Source organism: Cibotium barometz, chromosome 19 (genome assembly GCF_041138505.1).
Source record: "Cibotium barometz isolate CiBa-2024 chromosome 19, ASM4113850v1, whole genome shotgun sequence".
In the NCBI taxonomy this organism is placed as follows: Eukaryota; Viridiplantae; Streptophyta; class Polypodiopsida; order Cyatheales; family Cibotiaceae; genus Cibotium; species Cibotium barometz.
This window is the reverse complement of record NC_141064.1, coordinates 7,257,710-7,283,259: the sequence shown is the minus strand read 5'-3', so window position 1 is coordinate 7,283,259 and position 25,550 is coordinate 7,257,710. Positions and strand designations below refer to the sequence as shown.

At 45.8% G+C, this 25,550-nt stretch overlaps 1 protein-coding gene across 2 annotated transcripts in view; it reads right to left on the bottom strand.

Moving 5' to 3' along the window:
* Nucleotides 1-280: 280 nt before the first annotated feature.
* The window catches only part of LOC147628163 (transcription factor MYB3R-2-like), a 45,420-nt gene continuing 20,150 nt past the window's right edge, over nucleotides 281-25,550 (bottom strand). Inside the window, exons 8-9 of one of the 2 annotated variants that reach the window (XM_086813196.1) lie at nucleotides 1,332-1,471; nucleotides 281-686 (exon numbers count right to left, since the gene is read on the bottom strand). The gene's annotated coding sequence lies outside the window, so the exon portion shown is untranslated. The remainder of the gene's footprint in view (nucleotides 687-1,331; nucleotides 1,472-25,550) is intronic. The other variant, XM_086813197.1, reaches the window with a different exon arrangement.

Here is a 25,550-nt window from a genome sequence, read left to right as displayed (position 1 = left end):
ATGAAAGAGTTCAAGAGAGAGAGACGATTAAGAGTTTTAGAGTTAGAGTTAGACAAAGAGAGAGAGAGAGAGAGAGAGAGAGAGAGAGAGAGTGCTGAAGAGAATTAAATTTTTTTAAGGCATTTTATTTTAAGGGGAGAAAGGGAAGAGAGAGAGAGAGAGAGAGAGGGAGAGAGAGAGGGAGAGTAGAATTAGTTTTAAAAGAAATGTGTTTCGATTTGTTTTAAATAGGGAAAATAAAAAAGAGCCAAAGTGAGAGAGAGAGAGAGAGAGAGAGAGAGAGAGAGAATGGCAATCAACCCGCCTAAGGCAAGTCTGGGCCACTCATTTAAACAATGCCAAAAAAAGTACAAATGGACTTGAGAGTGAACTTATCCCAAATGGAATGCAATATAAGAATTCAAAGACCAACAGAATTGATGTGATTTGCATCATAAGACCAAAGAGTTACATAGTAAGTCCCTCCACAGATACCCCCCTTCAATCAAACATCATATAGTATCGAAGTTATTATTGTTGTGCCTAGAACTGTTACTTTTAAAAAATGGAATCAATATGATCCATAAGCAGAGGCAGTGTTTCTCCTGATAAAGGGGCTTGGCACCTCAGACACCAAACATGCAAAAGATGTGCTGGAGATCCAAGAGAAACTCTCCTCTTGAACATTTGAGCTTCCCGTCCAATTGCTGAAAAATTTAAGAAACAAACCAACCTATAAGCAGTAAGTACCAAATCAACAGAACATCCTGATTTAACAGTGATCAGCCAACTTAAAAGTTCAAATTTGATATTGGTCTGTCTTCCTTTCATGGGTGGGGGAGGAGTTGTATCTGTAAAGATCCTAAAAGTATCACATACCATGAATGATCACACACACACAATAAAAAGCCTTTTCCAATAGAGTTTTTCCCTCCCTTTTGAATCTATCATATGGGCCAACATCGCGCTTTCGCAAGTTGGCCAAAATACCGACTGCAGCACCTTGGACTCTGGAGACTATATAAGGACCCTATATTACTCATACTTCCATCAAGTCACGCCTGCATTATACAGAAGAATGCTGAGCCCACTTGAACAATCATGCGATAAGTGGAAATCAGCCACTTCACCACTGCAGAGTTTGATTACATCCAGTTCAACTCCATCATGGGTTGATCAGCCACTCCCATTTCATGACCTCACCAAGAACTTAAAAATACTTTTTTCTTAAGCTTTTTATCTTTAAGCACACTTTTTTGTATTGAAAAGATAGTTTAAAGCCATGAAACTTTCACCGTTAGGCTTGGTTTGAAAAACAAATCTTCTTTTTCAAAATTGTTCACCTGACTCACCATGAGGCATGCAAGAAAAGACAAACATCGACAGGTCCAGAACCCTCAAGAATGCTCTACTCTCTTCTCCACACTCAACATGCCACGGACAAGACTAGATGCACCATTAACACCTCTAGTATTGTCCTCTACAAATTGCCCTGAAACATTACAATAAAAAGTGTAAGGTTGTCAGAAAAAATAATAATAAGGGAAGGGAATGCATAACTAATGTTCATCTCTACCATGGGGGGAAAGGGACGGAGAACATGACATATAGTATTAAGAGCAACAACTAGTAAAGCAAGTGCAGATTATTATTATTATTCTAAAGTAACCCCTTCAGCAATGTGTATTCTAAATGAAATAACTATAGAGTCTGATGAATAGATAATATTGTGCCTAGCAGAGGAAAAGGCTCAAATAGACAGGTACCACGACTGTTAAAGCCAGATGTGTTCTTTCCCACAATCGTTCTTTTTGTCCAGTGGATCTCAGTGCGTTATGCACCGTTAGCGCTGAATTGCACGACTCTTTTGAGCAACGTGCGGAGTTTCGTGACCATGCACACGTGATTATGTAACAGGCATTTCTTCGCTACCTAAAACCGATCCCGTCAAGTGGGAATAGACTCCGTTGGACACCCACACGCGTAATAGCACAACTTAAATATCACAATTTGAATGGACAACTTAATAACAACTGAAAACTGAAATGAAATGAAATGTTGATCAATGGACACCAGCACTGGGCCGGAACGGGCCGACCCCCCCCTCAATATATGATATATTATTGGGAGTATTTAAAAGATACAATGCTCCATGGGTTCAAAGAACCAAATGATGTCCATGTACAACTGAGATGAATACAGTTACCAAACAAGAGACTCGAAGTAGACGTTCGAAGGAGAGCAACCCAATTGAATAGTCTAGTCTCTACGGTCCTGTGCCTTCACTGGAATCCGCGGAGAGCGCCCCACTGGTGTTCCAGGACCACACACAAACAGGTGCTCCCGTACTAACGCCTGGCTCTCCCAATCTCGGCACCCATGGACCGTGTTCTCCAGAACCTTGGACTACCCGGCACCGAACGGGTGTTAGCGGTAGAGAGTATCCCTTATCAGATTTACTTCAAAATCCTTTATTTAAATCTCAATCCACTTACTTGTAGCTCGCTAGTGGAAGACAAATACCAGAGGCGTCCAAGTGTAGCCGTCTGGAGATCCGAGCGCAGCCGCCTGCTGAATGGAGAGGAGGCCTGGGCGTAGCCGCCTGTGGAGGTCTAGGGGCCAGCCGCCTGTAGAGGGAAACGCAGCCTCCTGCTGTGGAGTGCAGCCGTCTGGCGATCCAAGCGCAGCCGCCTGCTGAATGGAGAGGAGGCCTGGGCGTAGCCGCCTGTGGAGGTCTGGGGACGCAGCCGCCTGTGGAGGAGGGTGCAACCGCCTGTAAGGAGTTACCTCAAGCAACATTTTCCAAAACTTATTGACATACTGTTACACACTTTCATTATCTCTTTGCTCAAGTCTATCCCACTTTTGGGTGAGAGTTTGCTCCGCATTAGGTGGCAAGAACTGAGCATAAAATCTGTCCTTAAACTCTTTCCAAGTGCAAATGGAGTCTTCGGTGATCTTTTCAGTGATCCACCAATGAGCAGCGGTCCCCTTCAAGAACATGCTAGCATGGCGTACTTTAGACTTCTCAATGAAGTCCTCATCGCTAAAAGCAATGTCAAACTGTGCCACAAATGCTAATACTTTGGAAGCATCATGCTCTCCATGAAAAACATCAAACTTAACGGGCTTGTCACCTACTTTAAATTCCTTGAGCTTTCTGGCACGAGGCTCATGGTCCTCTCTTTTTCTTTTCCTTTTATCCAACGGGGCAGCCCTATCTGCATGGGCTCCATGGGCCATCATGGAAGTTTCATAAAGCACGGTGGCATGTGCTCCACGAACTAGAGAATCAGATGCATGTGACCTTCCTGCATATGGCAATGTCTCTCCATGAGACAACTCGGTAGGCAAAGCTTTTCTAGTGGCTGACCTGTCAGCCCTTCCATGGGATACATGTCTTGAATGCATGTGACCATCATGCCCTCCATGAGCACTAGCATACATATACCTGCCAGCCTTTGTGCCTTGTGGAGAAGATGCATGACGAGAGGTGACTGTCACCTCTTCCCTTTACATAAATGACCTCAACCTTTGAGATGCGGGATCTCCATGCTTTAAGCGAGGTGGATTTCTGAATTTCAGCTCTCCATCTTCCCCCTCTTTGATGTCACCTTTGCGGAGAAGGTAGGAAAGTGCCAACTCCCTTGGCTTCTTGCCCACTTCCCATGCCATGGACTCAAAAGTCACATCTACCATTGCACCGGCTTTCCTTGCTTCAATGGCACTTTGCACATGGAGATCTTCATGCAAAAATTTCAGCTCTTGCTCTTGTGCCTGCAAAAGCTTTCTCATATGCTCCAATTCAGCCCTCATTGCACCAGGCTCTTCTTCTTGCATGACTGTCTTTCCTCGAGACACTTGTCCCCTTGAGTCACTATCATTTACCCTCTCAAGGGGCTTGTGCCTTCCTTGTAAAGCATCAGAACCACGCGAAGCACTTGATGGGCCCCTCGAATTAGGCACTTCCAAAGGGTTGCCCTGGCTATCCATTGTGTTAAGTGTGCCAGAAGCGGGGTGTCCAATACACAAGTTCGTTTCCCCACTAAGAAGAGGGAAATAACCGTGCTCTGATACCAATGAAACCGATCCCGTCAAGTGGGAATAGACTCCGTTGGACACCCACATGCGTAATAGCACAACTTAAATATCACAATTTGAATGGACAACTTAATAACAACTGAAAACTGAAATGTTGATCAATGGACACCAGCACTGGGGCCGGAACGGGCCGACCCCCCCCATCAATTTATGATATATTATTGGGAGTATTTAAAAGATACAATGCTCCATGGGTTCAAAGAACCAGATGATGTCCATGTACAACTAAGATGAATACAGTTACCAAACAAGAGACTCGAAGTAGACGTTCGAAGGAGAGCAGCCCAATTGAGTAGTCTAGTCTCTACGGTCCTGTGCCTTCACTGGAATCCGCGGAGAGCGCCCCACTAGTGTTCGAGGACCACGCACAAACAGGCGCTCCCGTACTAACGCCTGGCTCTCCCGATCCTCGGCACCCATGGACCGTGGTTCTCCAGAAGCTTGGACTACCCGGCACCAAACGGGCGTTAGCGGTAGAGAGTATCCCTTATCAGATTTACTTCAAAATCCTTTATTTAAATCTCAATCCACTTACTTGTAGCTCGCTAGTGGAAGACAAATACCTAAGGCATCTCGAGATCCGAGCGCAATCGCCTGCTGAATGGAGAGGAGGCCTAGGCGTAGCCACCTGTGGAGGTCTGGGGGCGCAGCCGCCTGTGCAAGAGGGCGCAGCCGCCTATAGAGGGAAACACAGCCTCCTGCTGTGGAGAGCGCAGTCGCCTATGGAGAGCGCAGACGCCTATGGAGGGGAGGAGCGCAGCTTGCTATGGAGAGCACAGCCGCCTGCTGTGGAGAGCGCAGCCGCCTAGGGAGGGCAGAAGAAGCCTGGCTGCAGCCGCCTGCAGAGTGGGCAGCCGCCTGTGTAGAGAGAGCAGCCGCCTGCAAGTGGTGGAGCGCAGCCGCCTGTAGCCGCCTGCAAAGTGGAGAGAAGGATGATAGAATGGTCGATTGCACAGTCCTGCCCAAGCTGGTGAGATGGTCGCTCCTTTGTAGGTGTTGGAGAGAGCACACGTCCAACAGCTGGCCGGTCCCCCTAGCTTAACAGCTGGCCAGTCCCCCTAGCTTGCATGGAGGCGGCCAGTTCCAAGGTGGGGTGTGGGTAGGTGGCCATGCACCCACCCCCACACATAGGATTAAGAGTGCGGTTTCCCTCCCCACCTTGGCCCATACGTGGGTGCCCATAATGGTGCCCACCCTATCAAGGACATCATTAATTATTGGGGAGGGTGCCCACTCTTTAATGAATGTGAACTTACAACCTTATAAAAAATAAAGGTTAGAAAGAAAGCTATAAAACAAACAAGTGCAATACACTTACCACCTGTTCACACACAACAAAACTCGTCAGAAGACAGAGCAAACTTCACGACTCACTGGCAGGCGTCCCCGCTCAGTAAGTGGCACGTCAAACAGGCAAACACAAAAATACAAGTCATGTGAAAACAGTTCCAAACATGCAAAACATGAATGCATGTGCAAACAGTATCATGGACATATCTCCCGTTCATGGAACAAGTACAAAACATCTGTCGGGCACAATAATGGCATGACAGAAAAACATAAATCCTGGTCTTCCTATGGAGTGACAGTCCCATAGGTAAGACATAGATCCAGGCACCAGCCTCCCTATGGAGTGACAGCCCCATAGGCAAGACACGGCACAAATACTGGCTCTTCCATGGCGTGACAATCCCATGGATAGAACACAGTCCAGGTCATACACGGGTGGCACCAATCTGGCTCCCGTCCATATGACACCATCTTGCTAACACACGGGTGGCACCAGTCTGGCTCCCGTCCATGTTAAGCAAAAATACTGGCCCCTTCACATGAGACACCGGCCTGGCCTCAAGTGAACGAGACACAAATCTGGAGATGGACCAAATGGTCGGCCAATTGGTGACACTACCCATGGCCTCTCCCATAATAGGGCAACATAAAACCATGCAGTCTTGTGCACTCCTGATAGCCTCTCATGCAATGACTAGCATTTCCTGCATACCTGCTACGAAATCTCTAGCCGCATCAATCTGAATACCCTCAAGTCCAACTATTACGGGAGATCTAGGTTGGTATCCGTACATCAACATAAACGGCAATGTTATCGGCAAACTCAACCATTGGGATGTACTTCTCCTAATCTTATGGTCACTTGGAGATGTATGCACGAAGCATATCCTCCAAAATTTGACTGAGGATGATCAGAGGAACTCATACTGAATGTGGTCTCTAGCTGCTAGGAATGCCCATAAAACTTAGTCCCTATCACTAACTATGTCAAAAGGCAATCCATACAACCTGAAAAGCTATAACACTCCTCCTAGCCCTAAGGTGTTCAACCTTATTCACTAGACATTGAAGTAAAACCACACAGTCCTCAACATATGCCTTCATTTTAGGCTAGTAAAATCTAGGGGTTTGTTGTACCCCTAGATGACATTCCTACAAGATCCTTTTCCTAATCTCTATGTTATTTGATACACAAACCATCTCATTCCGGAACAGTAATGGACCACCTACCACACCCACAGGTCTCAGATAGCCCTCTCAGAGAGTCATAACCGTCAACCCTAATTTCAGTGAAGCTCAAAGAGTTCGCCTCCCCAATTCTACTCAAGGCATCCACCACTCGATTCATGCTACCCTTTCAATACTTTATTTCCATATCAAAGTCTTGCATCAACTGAGCCCATCTTGCCTTCCTTCCCCTCAACTCAAGTCTGTCACATATATACTTAAGTGACTGACAATTGCCAGCCTGACCCATAAGCAATCAATGAAAGAAGTAGCAAAAACTGCAAGTGGCCAGCTCCGATACAGGAGAGGAGAGAGTTGTACGAACAGGTGATGACGTGGCATAGCAGTTGATGGAGGCGCTCTGAATCAACGGGCAACGATGAAAAATTCCATGATTTGGTTCATGATCAAGTAGATGATGATGGAGAAGATGATCTCCACACTTCAACGAAGATTGGTGCGCCTCCATCACCCTCAGTTTTGCTGTGCTCCATCGCTTGCTGACGGGCTGAGCCATTTCAAAGGCGGCTGTGCTCTGCATATAGCCGGCGCATGCTCCCGGGTGGTGCAATCTCCTGCATCCCTGCTGGCGGCTGTACATCTAAGGCAGCTACATACTCCACAGGCTGCGCCTGTCTTTCAGCAGGGCTGCCCACTATCTACAGGCGGCTGCCCCCACCTGAAGCAGCCAAGCGGTTCTATATGCTGTTGTCCATCTCCTGCAGGCGCCAGTGTCTTCTCCTCCTCCTCTACAGCCAGGCGCCTACTGTTCATCAGGTGGCTACACCACAAACTGACAGTTGTACTTGCTACAGGCGGCTGACTGCCTTTTCCATACAAGCTGTGTTGTCTCTTCATACAGCCAACTGTGTGCTTCACCTCCAGCAGGTTATACTCTGTAGCCAGGCGGTTTCTCTTCAGAGTGGTGGTTATTACTCTATTTCCCTCCTCCACAAGAAGGTGGCTGTGTTCTACTCAACAGGTGGCAAATCTCCTTGGTAGGCGATTGTGCCTCCTTTCCATAGGCGCCGTCTTCCTTCTTCAAGAGGTTACATCTGGTGTCCCTCTCAAGTAGCTACCGATACCTTGGTCCAAGCTATTGAAGAACCTCGGTCCAAATGCTGAGATCGGGAGAGCCAGGCGTTAGTACGGGAGCGCCTGTTTGTGCGTGGTCCTGGAACACCAGTTCGGCGCTCTCCGCAGAGTCCAGTGAAAGCACAAGACCGTAGAGACTGGACCACGCTAGTGGTCGTTCTGCTTCGAATATCTACTTCGAACCTATTTGTTTGGTAGTGTATTCATTTGTACATGGACATCATCTGGTTCTTGGAACCTGAAACCGATCCCGTCAAGTGGGAAGACTCCGTTGGACACCCACACGCGTAATAGCACAACTTTAAAACCACAAATGAAATGGACAACTTGATACAACTTGAAATGAAATGAAATGAAATGGAAAGATGGACACCAGCACTGGGGCCGGAACGGGCCGACCCTCCCCTCAATATATGATATATTTATTGGGAGTATTTAACAAATACAATGCTCCATGGGTTCCAAGAACCAGATGATGTCCATGTACATATGAATACAGTACCAAACAAATAGGTTCGAAGTCGACGATCGAAGTAGATGCTCGAAGCAGAACGACCACTAGCATGGTCCAGTCTATACGGTCCTGTGCTTTCACTAGACTCCGCGGAGAGCGCCTCACTGGTGTTCCGAGACCACGCACAAACAGGCGCTCTCGTACTAATGCCTGGCTCTCCCGATCTCAGCACCTTTGGACCGAGGTTCTCCAATAGAGCTTGGACTACCCGGCACCGAACGGGTGTTACCGTGGGGAATGAATCCCTTATCATATTTAACACAAAATCCTTTATTTAAATCTGAAAATTCACTTACTTGAAGGTTGCAGATTGTAGACCAATACCCGAGGTATTCGTGTGTGTAGCTACTTGAGTGGAATACCGAGATGTAGCCACTTGAAGAAAGAAAACACCGCCTATGGAAAGGAAGTGCAACCACCTGTTGTGCAGGACACAGCCTGCCTTCTTGTGGAGGAGTTTGTCTTGCTATAGCCGCCTAGTGATGCAGCTGCCTGGTGAAGAACACAAACGGAAGGAGAGCCTTGTGGAGTTGCCAACTGAAGACAGGCGCAGCCTCCTGCTAAAGGCACAGCCGCCCCTGAGAGAGAAAAGTAGCCGCCTAGTATAGAGGAGGCACCAGGCTGCTGTGCACAGCTACTTGGCTGCAGCCTGCGCAGCTGCTTGTAGTGGGTAGCTTGCTGGAGAAACAGGCGCAGCTACTGGCTCTTCCATGGCGTGACAATCCCATGGGTCGAACACAGTCCAGGTCATACACGGGTGGCACCAGTCTGGCTCCCGTCCATGTCAGCAAAATACTGGCCTCTTCACATGAGACACTGGCCTGGCCTCAAGTGAACGAGACACAAAAACTGGAGATGGACCAAATGGTCGGCCAATTGGTGACAGAACCCATGGAGCATTGTATTTGTTAAATACTCCCAATAAATATATCATATATTGAGGGGGGGTCGGCCCGTTCCGGCCCCAGTACTGGTGTCCATTTATCTCATTTTATTTCATTTCAATTTCAAGTTGTATTAAGTTGTCCATTTCAAATTGTGGTTTTAAAGTTGTGCTATTACGCGTGTGGGTGTCCAACGGAGTCTTTTCCACTTGACGGGATCGGTTTCACCTGAGCTCAGTGAAAACCCAAGATAGTCTCTCTGAAGGGTAGTCAATGTCTCCCATGTAGCGTCCTCCTCAACACGATCCTTCCGCTTGATCTTGTCTTCCGTAAGTAGTAGCGTATTTCGCAATCGTCTTTCACGAAATCCAAGAATCTTTTCCGGTTCGTGTGGGACAAATGTCATATCCTCGACATCTATGATTCCTTGAGGAGTAACTAATTGGTCTGTTCCACCCAATACTTCCTTAAGTCTACTAACATGAAATACGGGATGAACTTTCACATGAGAAGGTAAGTCGAGTTCATATGCAACTGAAACAATCCGACGTGTAACCCGAAATAGTCCACAGTATCTAGGAGATAATTTCGGAGATCGACTTGTCTGTAAAGTCTCGGAATCTTTTGGAACTCACGAATACACCATTGTTCCTTCAGAGAACTCTTTGGGTGAACGATGTCTATTAGAATAAAATATGTCTTTGTCTTGAGCACTTCTAATGGATTCCTTCACAACTTGTAACATTTCTTGCATATCTTGTAGAAAATTACGTATTGCATCATGCTAAAGTCTTAAAAATCCCACGGTAACAGGTGATCTAGGTTGAAAACGGTACATAAGCATAAAAGGACTAAAATCTGTACTCGTATGCTTAGTACTATTATATGCAAATTCTAACATAGAAACATGAACTCTGTCTTTTGGAGACATGCACGAAGCATATCCTCCAAAATCTGATTCACTCTTTCAGTCTGGCCATCGGAGTATGATAACCATTCCATCGTGCTTCACATAATTCTCAAACCTCTGTATATTTCTCATCAGACAAGCCCATTTTCCCTATTTTCTCGATCATTCAGTCAACCCCCTCATAAACCTTGCCAATGCATGGCTCCCGTCCATCTGCAATCCACATCAAGCGCATGATCGGCTTCATCACAGCATTGATAGTGTTGACTTCATCCCAAAAAGTGAAGTCTTGTATGGTTCTTGCAACCTCTATGCTAGCTCTTGAGACGAAGAAAGCGCCCATCCCATCCACTCATTGCATTCAACCAATTGCTTCAAAGGCAAGTGCACTTTGGATAACCTCTTCATCATGAGAAAGTTATAACCACAGCATGTCTCTAAGTACTTCGAGAGATCCTTTTTAGGCGATCTCTTGCAGAATTCATTCAAAATAAACTGATGGTTTTGAATGAAGCTTATTATCTCCTTGCCTTTTTGAATGTGTGGATCAACCCATGGCAAGTTGCCAACATCCTTCAATAAGTTGCTCAAACAATGAGCAAAGCATGGACTAAATGTGATATCCGGATACCTATCTTCAAGCTTAAGACCAGCTGCTCTATTTGTTGCCTCACCATCAGCTAAGAACTGAATAACATTCTGTGGTCCAACTTTCTCAATACCTTCGACCTACTCTTCCACAAGCTAATCTGCAGTTTTTCCAGTCCCAGAAGCATCATGTGAGGAAATGAATTGCATTCTTCCTCGAGAATAAGAAACCATGCCATGAATGGACCTTTTTCGAGTGTCACTCCAACCATCTACAATAAGTGACACGCCATTCTTTGCCCAACTTTCATGCACAGACTCTAAAGCACATTCAATTGCAGCTTTCTCCTTTTGCAACAAGGTGGTGCGTAGTGTCTCATACGAAGGAGGATTGTATGTTGGGCCATACCGTGCAATCTCCTCGACCATTTCAATGAAATATGGAGACCTGGCAACATTGAATGCATAGTCACCAGAAACGGGAAACGGAAACGGAAACAGAAACAGCACCCCCCTCAGAAACGGAAACGAAAACGAAAACTGTGGGAAACGACAACGGCTAGGAAACGGCACATATACTTGATAAATTAAACTATAGAACCAAAAACTAGTTATTACAAACTCAACAGTGAGACTTTCTCAAATTTGCATAAAGGACACCTCAAGATGAAGTCAATTTCTTGTTGAATTAAGAATAGAAAGTACAATGCAAATACATCAGTCAAGTTTGCAAGTACAACAAAAGCTTCTATGGTGAGATTATATGGTGTATTGTTGAGACACGATGCAAGGAGAGCAACGGGAAGGAAGTAACGGGCAAGGAAGCAACGGCAGAGGCGGCGATCGTTTTTTCTCAACAAGCAGCCAGCCAACGTTTATTTTTTTAAAATTTAATACCACGTGGGCAGCGCATAGCGAAGGCATTGAGCATCTTTTTTTTTTAAAATTAAAAATTGCCACGTAGGCGCACGACTAAGGTGGCCTGTTTAGCGCTACGCAAAGGCGTTGATCTATATTTTTTTTTAAATAAAATATGCTAGCGCTGCGCAAAGGCGTTGATCTACGTTTTTTTTTAAATAAAATCTGCCATGTGGACAACACGACCACCTTGGGCCTGTTTCCAGCCGTTTCGGTGAACTGGACGTGGAGAAACGGCGTTTCCCCGTTTCGGGGCACCGTTTCCCCCGTTTCTTGTGACTATGATTGAATGCTACATGATCATGATAAAAGAACCTTGCAACAGCTGCATCTACCCTCTCTTTCTTGCGGGGATCCCAAGTTGCTCCCAAGGTTTGCTGCTTACTGGAGCTTGCACCCATAGGCTGCGAATCCTGGGAAAATGCAAAGCTCCCAAGTCCTCCATACTGTTGTCCATCTCCCAAGTGTACATCTTCCCCATGTCTACTGAAGTAAGATGCATCAATTGCTGGTTTCTTTCGTGCACATGCTTTCTTCTCTTCACTTGGGTACTTTGCCAAAAGCTCTCTACACATTTCAGGTGTTGTCCCTGTGCATTTGTTCGCTTGTGCTTTTTCATGGTTTACATGGCATAGATGTGCTCTCACACGGTTTGCTCCTTCTGACTTCTCTTTGTTACATTGCTTGCATTTCCATCGTGTTGCACCTCCCTTCGATGAATACCGTTCTAGCCTTTCAACCTCGTCCCACCAAGTGGCATTTGAAGTCAATTGCTTTGAGCCCGAGGAAGCCATGATTTCTACAAATTCGAGCAACAAGTTGAATAGACTTTCAAAGTTATCCATGACAGAGAAATGAGTCTTTTTCTGTCTACTATATAATGGGGAGAGACTCGAGAGTCAAGAAAGAATAAGGAGTTTTAAATTTTGCTATTTGTTGCAAACTGTGCCGAGTCCAGACTGTGACATATGTAATTTTTAAAAGACCAAAAGTTCAAACTGAGAAAGAGAGAGAGAGAGAAGAGAGAGAAGAGCTTGCTGCCTTGCCTTGTAAGTTGTCACTGTTGGATTGTTGAACTTGAAAGTTTGAAACTTGACACTCTGTCCAATGTGAACAGCACAGGCAGGTTCGCAGGCCGGTACAATGTAGTAGTGTACACGTGTCACGAGTAGGGGCTGGGGGGACTGGCTGCAGCAGCTAGGTTGGACCGGCTGGCTGGTACACAGGCGACAACGGCGACAGCAGTACGGGCGACAGCAATACGGGCGTGCTAAATGGAAACGCGACGGGCAACGAGCAAGTACAATACCTTTTCGCTTATTTTTTTAAAAAAAATACACGCCATCGTTCCCACGTGGGGGAACGGCAACCCACCGTTCCGACTCGGCGCTCCCCGTCGATATCCGCGCTCCTCTTGCGTTCCACGGGCGTTCCGCCTGCCAGTCGTTCCCCAGCTGCGTTTCACTCGTTCCCTTCATGCTGGCCATAGGGGAACGCGTTCCACCGTTTCCCATGGAGGGAAACTAGGTTCCCCTGCTACTATGACATAGTGGCCAGCCAAGAACCCAGTGTGAAAACACTTCTAAAAAAGCATTTTATTGCATGATTGACCTAGTCGTGAGATTTTTCAACAAGTGAACCCTGTTTAGGCCAGCCGACCTGCATAGAAAGAGGGTATAGATACCCAGGCACGAAATCAGTAGATCCATCTCATTATTCACAAGCGGTGGTGCGTTCCAAGGGCCAGGACAGCCAAGGGGAAGTGCTCTGAAAAGTGTAGGTCAAAATTCAGTCTTTATTTTCAAATTTACATCATTGTAATAAAGCAAATACACCATTCATGGTGGGGGCCCTACAGAGGGTAGGGTATTCGGGAGCCAATATTGTGTCCTCTCTCTCTCTCTCTCTCTCTCTCTCTCTCTCTCTCTCTCTTTTCTGCACATTTTCTTCTATGTTGTGCGTTACATTCGTCGTAAATGATTGCTGAATTCTGAGCATTGAAATTCGTCGTAAATGATTGTTGAATTCTTCCATCAAGCTTCCGCATGTTACATCAAACTAGAATGTAAGTCCATTTATTTTTGCTATTTACTTAATTTAGAAAAAGTAGAACCCGAGGTGGACAAGATAGCCACAAGGGAGTCCAATTTTGTTGCTCACAATTTAGCTAAATGAGTTCGTTCAGAATTTCACGATGTTTTTAAATCTCAACTTCCTCTTGGTTTTTCCTCCGTGCAAAAATATGGAGCACAGAATCGATCTTCTCGATTGATTGTTGATCAATGCGACAAAGCTGCTCAAACTAGAATGTAAGTCCATTTATGTTTGCTATTTAATTAATTTAGAAAAGGTAGAATCCGAGGTGGACAAGATAGCCACACAAGGGAGTCCAATTTTGTTGCTCACGATTAAGCTGAACAAGTTTGTTCAGAATTTCACGATGTTTTTAAATCTGACCTTCCTCCTGGTTTGCCTCCACGCAAGAATGTGGAGCACAGGAACGAGTTGATTCAAGAAAGTAGTTGGTGACGCCGTTTGGGGGCTAACCAATGCTCCTCCTACTTTTATGATGCTCATGAATGACATTCTTAGGCCATTCATGGGTCGGTTTGTAGTAGATTTTATAGATGATATTCTAGTATACAGTAAGTCTATAATTCTATTTTAGAACATGAATATCATCTTTGTACAGTTTTTCAAGCTTTAAGGAAAAACTCTTTGTATGCTAATATGGATAAAACAATGTTATGCTTGGTTCAAATAGAATATTTGGGTCATATTGTTTCGATTCATGGAGTGACTATGGATCCCGAGAAAGTCGCGGTAATTTTAGCATGGCCAACGCCAAAGAATGTCCCTGCTTTACGATCTTTTCTATGACTTTCTGGTTTTTATAGGCGATTGATAGAGGCTTACTCCTTACTTACCGCACCTATGACCAATTTTTTGCAAGAGCAAACCCCTTACGAGTGGATTGCTATGAAACAAATAGCTTTGAAGAGTTAAAGCAAGCTGTTTCAACGGCTCCAGTTCTCAAGAAAGTTGATCCTGAGAAGCCTTTTGACTTAGAGACCAATTCAAAGCAGGTGACAAATCTGTTAAGTTTGATGTCTTTCATGGTGAACATGATGCTTCTAAAGTGTTAGCATTTGTGGCATAGTTCGACATTGCTTTTAGCGAGAAGACTTTACAGAAAAGTCTAAAGTACGCCATGCTAGCATGTTTTTGAAAGGGACTGCTGCTCATTGGTGGATCACTGAAAAGATCACCAAGGATCCCATTTCCACTTGGAAGGAATTTAAGGATTCTCGGGATCGGCTACACTCGATTTGGAATAGTGCATTGCTTCAAGAAATAAAGAAAGCACAGGCACAAGATCCATCTATTCAAACAGTGTCGTCAATGACGGTCTAGGCAATTTTGTTACTATTAATGAAATGGCAAAGTATATCCATGGATTTTATAGTTGGTCTTCCTAGGACCCAATCACGGAAGGATGCCATATTAGTGGTAGTTGACCACTTGTCTAAAACGGCAGACTTCATTTCCACAACCGAGACTGTGCATGGGCCACAAGTGGCTAAGTTATTTCTGCATCATATTTTTGGGCTGCATGGACTACCAGAGCCCATTATATCTGATAGGGATTCAAAGTTTACTCGGCCATTTTGGCAACATGTCTTTAACAAGCTCGGAGTTACTCTTTGTATGAGTAGTGGGAATCATCCAGAGACCAATGGTCAAACCAAGAGGGTTAATCAGATATTGGAAGATATGATTAGGGCCTATGTTTTAAAGAGGCAAACGGATTCGGAGAAGTTCTTTCCACTCCTTGAATTTGCCTACGACAATCGGCCTCGTAAGGCCAAAGGTATGATTGGTATTCCCACCAAATGCCCAAGTGGGACTGAATTTTTAGAGAGGATACAACACATGCTGCTGGCTCAAGTAAAAATCCGAAGAGCAGCAGATAGAGCCAAACATTTTGTAGAGATCTTTTAGATCTTTTGAGGGGGGAGATGAGGCATTTTTACTCGTCCCACCTAAATCTACTTCCTTGAGAACAGGAAAGTGTCCAAAGCTCTCACCGAGATACTGTGGACCATGGAAAATCTTAAAAAAGATCGGTGACGTAGCTTAAAGATTAGACTTACCCAGCGGCTATCGTGTTCACCCACTTTTTCATGTTAGTAAGCTAAAGCAAAATTTACACGACACCGACAATTTAATTGATGGTATTGTTTCTTTGCAAGAGCAGGAGACTAATGGCCCAGATCGTATACTAGATCGTAGGGAGAAAAGACTTAGAAATCGCTTTCTCCAAGAGTATCTAGTTGCATGGAACAGCCTACCATTAACAAACGCTACGTGGGAGCTAGCTAGTTCCTTTCGTCACGTTTATCATTGAGGACGATGATTTCTAGAAAGGAGGAGAGAATGTGACGCTCACAAGGGTAACAATAAAACTTCACGCAATCACAAGGGTAATTGTACCAAGGTAAAAAGCGATAAACTAGATACAGCAAGTTAGCAAACGTTGCATCCGAGGCAACCGAGCGACTAGCCAACATTTGAGGTCAAAAGCTAGAGGAGGATGTGGGGTTACGGCAAGTCACTAGGAACCCGTGTTCATGCTCAGGGGGATTCCGTGTAGTCCAAGGGGTTTGATGCATGCGCAAGGGCTAGATTGCTTATCCCAATTAGCAAGGAAGCCACGCGTGTGAAAAGGGGCTAAAGCCCAGTCCCTATTTAGAAGCTCTCTTGGGGATAAAGGAGGGTGTCACGATTGTGACGTGTTTATGTATCAGATTCTCTCTTCATTGCTGATTCCTGTTGCATATGCAAAGAGTAACCAGCCAAAGGGAACCCCTACCCTCGACTGGTTGCGACTCTTCGTCAAAGGATGTACCTCTTCATCGAATAGCCACATCTCTTCGACGAATGGTTGTATCCCTTAATGAATGGTTGTGCCTCTACATCGAATAGACACATCCCTTAGCCTAAAGATGTACCCTTTCGTCTTAGGTCATGTCCTTTCATCAAAGGACATGCCTCTTGTGTCTCTTCATCTCCTATATAAGAGACCTATTGTACTCAGTTTAATACAACAAGTCAATTCAATCTTATCTCAAGTGTTCTCCTGAAGGTTCTTGTTCTAAGTTAATTACTTAAGTAGTAATTAGTACACAATATGCAGGATTAACAACATAATCCTTACAGTGGTATCAGAGCAAATTTTTTCCTACCCGTGGGTTGTGAAGCCCTCACCCTCTCCGCGGTACTCCCTCATCCACCTCTCCTCTCCTCTCGGTGTTGTATGGAAGAAGCAGAGCGATGCTGGACTTGGCATGAATCCTTGCTCAAAGTAATGTAAACAAGCACACAAGGTCTCACACCCATACACACGTATTGTGTGTACAGCAGAGAGGGACCCCCTACTGTATTTCCGGAATACCCTCCCTCCTTGCTAACCGGTGGTGTTCGGCGTTCGCAACATGGCGGGGACTGCCCCTTTCGCTGCTCAATATGGAGCCCCCCCCTCTCTTCGCCTTGTTTGCTGCCAACGTGCGCTCTTGTTTGCTAAGAGTGGCTGCCGGTTGTGAGCCTCCTTAATACATGCAACGACTGCTGGTGGAACACTGTTCGAAGAGGCGCACCCTCCATCGGCGACGTGATCCAGCCTTCGAAGCGGCGCATCCTTCCAGTCGGCGAAGCGTCAACCTTCAACCAAAAAAAAAAACAATACACAACATTCATACGTGCATTGCCACGTGGATCTTTAAAAAAAATAAAAACCCAAAAGACTCGAAAACCACCACCCGTCCCCCCCCCCCCCCCCGGCTGTCAGGATGCCGCCTAGTTCTTGCTCGCCTCCCTTCTCCCCAGCGAATAGGCGCCCTTCTTCCTGGCTGTTCGAGGGTTTTCCTGGCTTTGCCCACACCACATACTCTGTGTGCTCTCGCCCTCTACGTGCATGCTTCATGGACAACTTTCCGGAGGAACCCGACATGCACATCTCTTACCTGAGTTACATCGACGAGATCCCCGAGGCTGTTCTTCCCGAACACAGCCCTCTTCATGCCCTCACTCCGGAATTAGTGCCACTTCCCGCCGATGCTGGGTGGATTCCAAGTCTTCCGGCCTCTCCTACCCCAGCATCCCCGGCCTCTCAGGTGTACCGCATTCATGTCAGCAACCCGCATGTGACCGAACCCGACACTTGGGCGATTTGGACTATTTTCCTCACCTGCGAGCCACTGCATCTTACTCATTTCGAGTATTTTCTGTCACAGTATCCGTAGTTGGCACACTTTCTTCCAGAGTGCAGTGTGGATGGCTTACGCAATATCTCCTCCACGCGCCCTCCCGTGACATTTTACTGCGAGATCTTCGTCCTCGACTATACTCCATTATCTCCGGTGCCCAATTCTTTGGCGGAAGCCGATGCAGTAACTTTCGAGGACGATCCCGAAGAAGTGGAAGACCCCGACTTCGTGTACGAGGATCCTGTTACTGCCTCTCCAGCAGCTGTTCCTTCCATTCTACATTTCGGGTGGACCTTTCCTGCTTCCCCACAGTACTCTATTTGAGTTCTCCAGATGTCGACTTCGCACGACAACGTGCCACCCGCCGATCCTCAGATGGAGGCCTTGCAGATGACTACTCTCCAACAACAGATGGAGGCCTTGCAAAAGGCCCTTTTCGACGGTATGGCATCAATGAGATCCCAAATGGAAGACATGCAGCAAACGGCACCAACATCAGCGCGAGGGATCCAGGAAGTCACAGCGAGCGCATCGTTCGCATTCTCCACAGTCATCATCATCATCCTCGGTGGGCCAGCAGGACAATCCCTTAACTCCTCCCGATCCGACTGCCGAGGTAGACAATGTTGAACTTAAACTTTTATATAAATTAATGACCACAGCACAAACACGAAAGATGGACATCAAGTTACCTAAGCCCTACAATGGCCGCCGCGATAAGCGGTTAATCGATCACTGGCTCTACAAAATGGAGGTTTATTTCTCAAATACCGAATTGCCCGAGGACAAAAAGGTGGCATTGGCCAGTACCCTCTTGAAAGATACTGCCTTCCTTTGGTGGCGACGCAGGACTGCAGATGGCAAGTCTACTCCAACGTGGGATAAATTCCGGCGTGCTCTTCGCAAGGCTTTTGAGCCTGCAAATGCGAATTTTCATGCCAGGTCTTCTCTCCGCCGCCTGAGTCAAACTGGCTCCGTGGCCGCGTACATCTCAGAGTTTCAAAAACTGGCTCTGGAGATAGAGACACTCAGCCCCTCTGATCAGCTTCACAGCTTCATTGACGGGCTTGAACCCACAATCCAAGACGAAGTCCATAAGCATAATCCTGCCACCCTGGATGAAGCAATCTCGTATGTCGAGCGCATTAGTGATTACCGGCGTCCTCCCAGGAACTTTTCCTCCGGCGCCCGTTCCTTCCAGCGGAATTGCTCCAATGGGACTAGCCAACCCCAACGTCCTAATTCTGGACAACCCAACTCTCGGCGACCATATTCTGGACAACAGTCCTTCCGGCCGCGCTTTTTCGGGCAAACTTCCGCGTCAAATGCAGGATCCTCTCAGACCGAATCCTCTGGCAGCAGCAGAAACCGAGATCGGTCTCGACAGGACCGTCACAACAATGATCGGCGCAACTTCAAGCGAGAAACCTCTTCAGGACAGCAAACCTCTTCATCAACTGCCACTTCATCCCAACCTAGTCGCCCAGGCCTTTGCACAATTTGTTCTGGCGATCACCGGTGGTATGAATGTCCTCAGCGTCCTAAACTCTCCAACACTCGGCGCAATTCTCAGGTGGACAGTTGTCACCATGCTGATCATGACCCGCCTCCTGTGAAAGACAAGAACAAACAGATGGCTTGTTCTGTTCGCGTTTCGGAGTTTGTCAGTACCCTGATGCTTAATGGCCAAAGTACCAACCCTGTTCCGGTGAATCTTTCCAAACAGGTCCTTAGTCTTCTTGGCTTCATTGGCGACCATCCCATCAATGTGCTGGTGGACAGTGGCTGTTCCACTAATTTTGTGGGCACTTCTTTGGTTCACAAGCTTCGCCTACAGACCCGACATTTTGTGGATGCTTTTCAAGTGGAGCTTGCTGATGGTTCCTTCCTTAATTGTAACCAAAAGGTGCAACAGCTCCAGTTCCAGATTCAAGATTACCAAGATCACCTTAATTTTTCAGTGATGCCGTTGTCACATTATGACATGATATTGGGACAATCTTGGCTGTATCGATATGATCCCGTGATCAGCTTTCGTTCCCATTCAATCCAATTATATCATAATGGTCGAGAGCTGGAACTTCATGGCCTTTTCAGTGCTAAACCTATCACTGTTGTTTCTGCCCTGCAAGTCAAACGCCTCGTTCGCAAACGTGACTGTACAACATCCCTGGTCATGTTACGGGAGATTGAAGCAGAAACCAGTGAGCAATCTCAAGCCTCGTCATCAACTACTGCTTACTTATAATCCGAAGGCTGTCCTGAATGCAGTCTTATGGACATCTTGTGGCATCACGCGTATCTGGTGATAACCACTCTTCAAATCAAGTCTGCTAAAGCAAGCTGAGCCATCAAGCTTATCCAAGATATCATCAATTCGCGGAATTGGGAATCTGTTCTTGATGGTAAGCTTGTTCAAAGCTCTATAGTCTACACACATACGGAAGGATCCGTCCTTCTTTTGAACAAGAAGCACAGGAGAGCAGTAAGGTGAGGAACTGGGCTGAACCAAACCTTTCTCTAAAAGCTCGTTTACCTGCTTCATGATTTCTTCTTGTTGTGCAGCACTCACTCGGTATGCGGGTTTGTTAGGTGGAGAACTACCTGGCACAAGATCTATGCGATGATCTTCGGGCCTTTGGGGAGGTAATTCACCTGGCAAGGAGTCAGCAAAACAGTCGTTGAATGCATTAAGAAAATTCAGCCTATCATTAGACATAGCATCCACATTTTGATGATTTGGCACAAGACTATCACGCACAAAAATAAAGTACGCTGAAAGACTCTTTTTCATTGCTTTATTAATTTGGATGTGTGATACAAGTGGGATGGAATCCCCTTCTTTGCCAGCATCAATAAAATGCATGCGGCCTTTATGCATAAAAGAAATCATATTGGATTTGTAGTCTTTGCGGGGCTCAAGCCTATGGTGCCACGGCTTGCCCAACAATACATCACATCCATTCAGTGGAGCAACTAGGAAATGCTCATTGTCAAGGTAGCCCTGGATATGGATGCGCAACTTCCCTATCAAAGGGGTAACCTGCACCTCTTTACCAATAAATGCAGCTTCGGCTTCAATCTGAGGTCCCATGTTTTCAACCTCAATACCCAATGCAGCTGCCATTTGCATAGAGATGAAATTGTCAGTTGCACAATCATCAAACATGAAGAGTGCGGGCTGATCCTTGATTTGCCCCCAAGCCTTGCAAACCATTCGCTCTTTTGCATCATGACCTGTATTTCCTTGCACATCAGGAACTGCATGTACATTAGCTTTGGTGTGCTTGTCCTATAATCCGAAGGCTGTCCTGAATGCAGTCTTATGGACATCTTGTGGCATCACGCCTATCTGGTGATAACCACTCTTCAAATCAAGTCTGCTAAAGCAAGCTGAGCCATCAAGCTTATCCAAGATATCATCAATTCGCGGAATTGGGAATCTGTTCTTGATGGTAAGCTTGTTCAAAGCTCTATAGTCTACACACATACGGAAGGATCCGTCCTTCTTTTGAACAAGAAGCACAGGAGAGCAGTAAGGTGAGGAACTGGGCTGAACCAAACCTTTCTCTAAAAGCTCGTTTACCTGCTTCATGATTTCTTCTTGTTGTGAGCACTCACTCGGTATGCGGGTTTGTTAGGTGGAGAACTACCTGGCACAAGATCTATGCGATGATCTTCGGGCCTTTGGGGAGGTAATTCACCTGGCAAGGGGTCAGCAAAACAGTCGTTGAATGCATTAAGAAAATTCAGCCTATCATTAGACATAGCATCCACATTTTGATGATTTGGCACAAGACTATCACGCACAAAAATAAAGTACGCTGAAAGACTCTTTTTCATTGCTTTATTAATTTGGATGTGTGATACAAGTGGGATGGAATCCCCTTCTTTGCCAACATCAATAAAATGCATGCGGCCTTTATGCATAAAAGAAATCATACTGGATTTGTAGTCTTTGCGGGGCTCAAGCCTATGGCGCCACGGCTTGCCCAACAATACATCACATCCATTCAGTGGAGCAACTAGGAAATGCTCATTGTCAAGGTAGCCCTAGATATGGATGCGCAACTTCCCTATCAAAGGGGTAACCTGCACCTCTTTACCAATAAATGCAGCTTCGGCTTCAATCTGAGGTCCCATGTTTTCAACCTCAATACCCAATGCAGCTGCCATTTGCATAGAGATGAAATTGTCAGTTGCACAATCATCAAACATGAAGAGTGCAGGCTGATCCTTGATTTGCCCCCAAGCCTTGCAAACCATTCGCTCTTTTGCATCATGACCTGTATTTCCTTGCACATCAGGAACTGCATGTACATTAGCTTTGGTGTGCATGTCCTCATGCTTTGATTTGCGATCTGGGCATTGTCGGAACATGTGGTCTTTGCTACCACAAGCTTAGAAGCATCATGTTCACCATGAAAAGCATCAAATTTAACAGAGTTGTCACCTGCTTTGAATTCCTTGAGCTTCCTGGCATGAGGCTCATGGTCTTCTCTTTTTCTTTTCCCCTTATCCAACGGGGCAGCCCTATCTGCATGGGCTTCATGGGCCGTCATAGAAGCTTCATGGGGCACGGTGGCATGTGCTCCACGAACTCGAAACTCAGATGCATGTGACTTACCTGCATATGGTAATGTCTCTCCATGAGACAACTCAGAAGGTAAAATTTTTCTGGAAGTAGACCTGTCATTACCATGAGATACATGTCTTGCATGCATGTGACTTTCATGCCCTCCATGAGCACTGACATACATATATCTGTCAACCTTCAGACTTAGTGCCTTGGGGAGAGGATACATGTCGAGAGGTGACTGTCACCTCTTCCTTTTGCATAAAAGATTTCAGCCTTTGGGATGCAGGATCTCCATGCTTCAAACGAGGTGGATTTCTGAATTTCAGCTCTCCGTCATCCCCCTCTTTGATATCACCTTTGCGAAGGAGATAGGCAAGTGCCAACTCCCTTGGTTTCTTGCCCACTTCACGAGCCATTGATTCAAAAGTTACATCTACCATAGCATCAGCCTTCCTGGCTTCAATAGCACTTTGCAGATGGGGATCTTCATGCAAAAACTTTAACTCTTGCTCTTGAGCCTGCAAAAGTTTTCTCATATGTTCCATTTCAGCCCTCATAGCATCAGGCTCTTGTTCAAGCATAACTGTCTTTCCTGGCTCAGTTGACCCTTTGATTCACTATCCATAACCCTTTCAAGGGGCTTGTGTAACTCGCGGCGGGGGGTGCCCGGGGGACTAGGGCCTTTGACACACTTGTTGATACCATCAATGCATATTAAAACACTTAAACATGGCCACAGCCTTAACACATATCCATCATCACTTTGCATAAAACATAAAGCTGGACAAAACATCCACAAATGCTGAAAATGGATCTTGCACATGTGACACCGCATAGAGGCCGGAATGGGCCGACCCCCCCCTTGGAGTATTTTATTACCCAAGGAGAATAATATCATGTACAAGCTTTGAGGGCCTTACTCTCCCCACGGGAGATGCCGGATTATCCATATACAAATGCCATAACACAGCCCAACACAAGGCAACCAAGCCGGAACATAGGCTGTAGAAATGCCGAGCCAACAATATAATCCATATACCTCCGTGAGGGTACCGATTCTTCCCCAAAAACCACGGGTCTTCATGCAATAGAGCTAGTACAGTAAGTACAACTCTCCATTCAGCCGGTACAGCAGGTACAATGGCTAGTACAACAAGTACAATGGCTGGTACAGTCGGTACGGTGGCTGGTACAGCAGGTACGGTGGCTGGTACAGCAGGTACAGCAAGTACAAATGCTGGTACAACACATACAATGGCTAGAAATCATAATAAATGATTGAATACCCTTGCCTTCAGTATTTCTTCGCGATGGAAGCCTCCAAAACAGTCCCATACAGCCGGTATTCTTCATGGGCAGCCTTCAAGTGAGAGAGAAAGAGAGTAGCCATCATTAGAGAAGCCTTCAACGGTGGTAGAGGCTAGTGTGCAGCAAGAGAGCCTCCATTAATGAAGAGAGGGGGCTCCAATTTATAGATTTGGGCCTCCCATGAGCTAAAATGGCAAGAGAAGGCTACAATGACAAGTGGAGAGGCACACAATAGCTGAAGTGACAAGTGTGAGGCCACTTGTCTCACTTTGATCCTTTTTCTAACAAGTGTCAAGCCACTTGTCTCACTTTGGTCCACTATCTTGCCACATGTCCCAATCTAAGAGATGGGTCCTTCCATAATCTTTACCTCTAAAAATATCCCAACTGGTAGACATTCTGTCGTAGGCACTTTGCCAACTCTTGGTATCTGCTTAATTCCAGATGTAATGACGCGAACAGAATTCCCATCGGAGTCGGGCCAAAAATAGCAACTCTCCTAAATTTTAGGAGTGTGGTCCTTTGTATTCTAGGATAATCCCCCATTCCCAAAGCTTGTACTTTCCAAATATTTTAAACATCCTGGAGTCCACCAGACCCCTTTCAGGCTGGGAAATGTCCAGGCTGGTGACATCCTCCCCAGCTTCTTAAAAGTTGTCCGCAACTTTGAGCTTCAAGCCATATATTCAAGATATAATCATGTCCCATCGTTTGGGCGAGACGAGACAGTCTCAAAAATCCAATACAAGTGAAGAATCCATGTCCCAAAGAAATGGGCGAGACTAAATAAGTCTCCATAATACCAATATCAAAATCATGTCCCAAGATAAATGGGCGAGACAAAAACAGTCCCATAAGTCCAGATATCATAAACATGTCCCAAAATAAATGGGCAAGACTCAACAGTCCCAGAAATCCAGATATAATAATCATGTCCCAAAATAAATGGGTGAGACTCAATAGTCCCAGAAATCCAGATATAATAATCATGTCCCAAAAATAAATGGGTGAGACTCAATAGTCCCAGAAATTCCAGATCCATATATCCATAGAGGTCTCTAGTATGGTACTCCATCAGTGCACACACACACACTATCTCTCCCTCTACTCGTCTCTGGCCTTACACCAACAGGCAAGGTCCAGTCCATAGAGTAATAGGACCAAGATAGGCACCGTCTCTCCCTCTACTCGTCTCCGGCCATGTAATCACAAACAGGCCAGTCCTTAGAGCAATAGGACCAAGACTTCTTGCACGGAGTACGACATACAAATCCGTAATCAAGCCTTGCACACAAACAAGTAATCAAGACTCTTACCACTTACACTCTGTGCTGGTATTATCTGACCACACACCTTGGAGGAGAGGTGGGCTCAAGTTCACTCTACCACTTACACTTTGTGCTGGTATTCTCTGACCACACACCTTGGAGGAGAGGTGGACTCAAGTGTGAAACATAAGATAAGAATCAATCACAGGAATAAAAAGCCTGGTGCTCCATAAGCATTTTTCTGCAACATATAGTTTATAGGCATTTCGGCCATCAATAGTTTATTGACATTTCGGTCACCAACTCACACTACCCTCTCAAGTGCCCATGTTCCCTTCCATCTGCTCTCTATTGTTCCACCCACACATGGTAGAAACAATCTTCAAGAGAGCACGTAGGACAAGAGAACACTACACAGGGTATGTGAATCATGAGTTTCATAAGTCCAATGCATCCCAAATAAAGGGAGCCAAAAAGAATAATCCATCCCAGTAAAAGGGAGTCATAAACATAATCCATAAACCTGAGGATGGATCCAAATTCCTAGAAAAGAAGTCCAGGAATCCATAGACCTGTATACCATAATCCTTGTATACCATAAGTCTTACCACATACTCCGTGCT